This window comes from Camelus dromedarius, chromosome 2 (genome assembly GCF_036321535.1).
Source record: "Camelus dromedarius isolate mCamDro1 chromosome 2, mCamDro1.pat, whole genome shotgun sequence".
Taxonomy (NCBI): Eukaryota; Metazoa; Chordata; class Mammalia; order Artiodactyla; family Camelidae; genus Camelus; species Camelus dromedarius.
This window is the reverse complement of record NC_087437.1, coordinates 37,140,967-37,144,177: the sequence shown is the minus strand read 5'-3', so window position 1 is coordinate 37,144,177 and position 3,211 is coordinate 37,140,967. Positions and strand designations below refer to the sequence as shown.

The 3,211-nt window shown below is 40.6% G+C and overlaps 1 pseudogene; it reads right to left on the bottom strand.

The window, feature by feature from the left end:
* Positions 1–262: 262 nt before the first annotated feature.
* On the bottom strand, positions 263–2,964 carry LOC105086015 (macrosialin-like; annotated as a pseudogene).
* Between the last annotated feature and the right edge of the window lie 247 nt (positions 2,965–3,211).

The window sequence follows — 3,211 nt, the reverse complement described above, 5'->3', positions numbered from 1 at the left end:
GTGGCCTAGACTTGGAGGCATGTTGTTTGCAGGAGCATAGAGAGTAATTGTACATGGAGGTCAGACTAACCACTGCTCCCGTGGTTGATGAAAACCCTTTGCAGGTGAGCTAGGAGCATCGCAGGTGTGGCAAGGATTTAATCTGGGCTCTTGATTAGCCCTGGATACCGCAGGTAGTTCTTGTTGCCGAGGAGCCGCTGGTGTAGCCTTTGTGAAAGGAAATGACACAGCTGTGACCCACCCCCACTCATTTCTGCCTACTTCACCTGTAATTGTATATGAGGATTAAGAAGAAGGCTGCGGGAATGGGTGGCTCCACTGGACTGGAAGAGGGAACTGGAGCAGCCAGGGTACTCAGAAGAAGAGGAGGAAGGGAGGCGAGACAAGGATTGGTGGGGATACAGTACTTGGAGGGTAGGAGTGAGGGATGAGGATTGAGTACCTGCTTGAATCCAAAGCTGAGCTGTCCATAGGGGAATGAAAGGAGCAGTGGGGATGGGCACCATCATAGCCCCTCTGGACTTTAATTTTGTTGGAGTTCAGGACAGAGATGCCCCAGGCCTGCAGAAGTTAAAGATTGAGAGGGTCACAAGACCACAGCTGTGCCATCCAAGGTTTTCTGTTCCCTTCCTCCTCGCCCTGTATTTGTCCCCTTCTTTACTCTTCCTTCTTCCCTTCTAAAGCATAGCAGGAGGCCTCATCCTCTTCCCCTTATGTCCTCCACTGTCTTTTAGCTTTACCTCTCCTCCACCTGGGACTGGGTCCAGAACTCAAATCTCAGTCTGGGCTTGGAGCTGGACACAGAGCTGGGAACCATTAGTCCTAGTGTAGTCTCCTATCGGCGCCTTGGGGACTGGGCTAGGACTTAAAGAGGGTAGAGGTGGGCTTGGATTGGGGGAACTGGTGGAGGATCCTTGGCTGGTGGCAGTGCTTTTGCTTGGTGGATGAACTGCGGCATTTCCATGTCTGTTGGTGGTAGCAGGATTGTGAGTGGCTGTTGTGGACTCATGGCAGTGGTGCCTATTGTAGTTCCAAGTGGTGGTTCTGTGGCTCTTGGTAGTTCTGTGGCTGTTCTAGGGCTTCGTGTGCTTTCTGTAGCTGTATATGTCACCGTGAAGGATGGTGGCAGAGTGGCTGATTTTTTATGACGACAGTCATTCCTTGTCCTCTGAGCTTTCAGCAGGAGAAAGACTGGTTGGCAACTCAGGGCAAAAATAAACAAGTAGGACTACATCAAAGTAAAAAATTTCTGCACAACAAAGGAAACAATTAACCGATTGAAAAGGTAACCTGGAATAGGAGAAAATATTTGCAAACTGTATGCCCCATAAGGGGTTAAAATCCAAACTATATAAGGAACTCATACAACTCAGTATCAGAGAAACTAATAATACAATTAAAAACAGGAAACTGTTTAGAGGAGGAAGAAAAGATATACAATATAAGGAAGAACAGATTTTCTAAAAATGGCTGTAAGATGTAGTGGCTTTAGAAAAGGATTTGGGATTTTATAACTAGTAATTACTAGCAAGAGCAGTTTCAGTGCAGTTGTAAGAAATAAAGGCAGATTCTAATATGGTGAGTAATTAATGTAAGTAATGAGGGGGAGAAAAAGTGGACTTTTTTTTTAATGTTGGGTATTAAAAAGATAAAAGAAAATTGATGGGATTGTTTATATTAAGAACCTTAAGGATGTTTAAAGCCTGCAAGGAAGGTGTCAAAAAGGAGAGAGGGGAGGAAGGAGAAAAGGGTAGAGGAAAGAGAGGAGAGAGATATTCAGATACTGTCTTAAAAGTTTAGGTGTTTCACTTAGATGAATTTCACTTTTACAAAGTATAAGAAACCTATGGCATTAGGTTTCCAGGATTTAGACTAAGTCAAGACCCAATGCCCTTTATTAAAAATCTTGAAATTTCTGTAATCTCTTATGCATAATAAAAGATAAAACTTGGGTGAAAAAAAGAAAATGCTATACAAGAAAAGATTAATAACTTGTTTAAAATGCCAGTTCCTAGTAACATTCCGATTTATAACTTCTGGATTGTAATTAAAGAGTTTACATTTTAATACTAAAACAGGTATTAGTTTTTAAGATTGAATGTAATTGTAATATCCAAACCCATTTTTATTATTAATAGCAGTGGGGAAGTTTTATCTGTGTTAACTTTCAAAAGTCATTAATACATCTTTCAGATATACTTAGAATCTGTGTGTGTGTATACATATATATAAGAATATATATATTATTATATCAAATATATAGACATTTAAATATATACACTAGAATATATATATAAACAAGAATATTCTGATATACATACACATATATGTATATATTATATGTATTCAGTATGGGGTCACCTCTTTGTGGAGAGAGATGGGGCAAATGTGTAGGGGCGCACAGAGAACATCATCCGTTGTTTTTTTCCCCCTAATTTATAAGCTGGGTGACAGTACATGAGTTTGATTTGCTACTTAAAAAAAAAACAAACTCTACCCATACTTTATATGTTTTTGTATATAATTAAAGAGTTGAAGGAAAAGTCAAATTGAATATATACACTGGCATATATCTTCTCAAGATATGGGCATTTACAAGATATAGATATCATGATACCAGTAGAACAAGACAAAGTAGTAGCTCTTTATCAGAGTTTTGTGTTTGAAATCAACTGAATCCCATCCTGGCTGAATGAGATAGAACACAAATTTATTAGCGGACTCTGGGCAACTCTCATAGTTTCTGAATGGACCACAGAATCAGGTTGTGACTCCAGGAACAACCTTCCAAATCACATTGCATAACAGTTTTGGTGATGGAAACCTTGCAGCTGCCAAGAACCAAAGATCAGCTTGAACTGCAGCACAGCCAGGCCTTAGCACTGCTACTGCATCACTCCAGGAAGCTGGCCTTCCTGTAGCTGTTGCCAGAGGCAGATTTTGGCCATCCCCAGTTGCTTCCATCACCAGATACTAATTCAAGGTCTGGGTGGATTATTTTACTGCTGTTGAGCCAATGCCATATGACTATATTTTAGGTGCAAGGATAAGGTAATAGCTGACATTTTTAAGCTCCTGCAATTGGAGGCTTTCTTAGTTTTTCACTGAGAATCATAATGTGGGAATTTTCCTATACACAGAAAGGGTTTTCAGATACTGGGCAGCCAAAGTAAGAGCAGCACAGGAGAGAGAGAAAGAGAGGTTTACTACA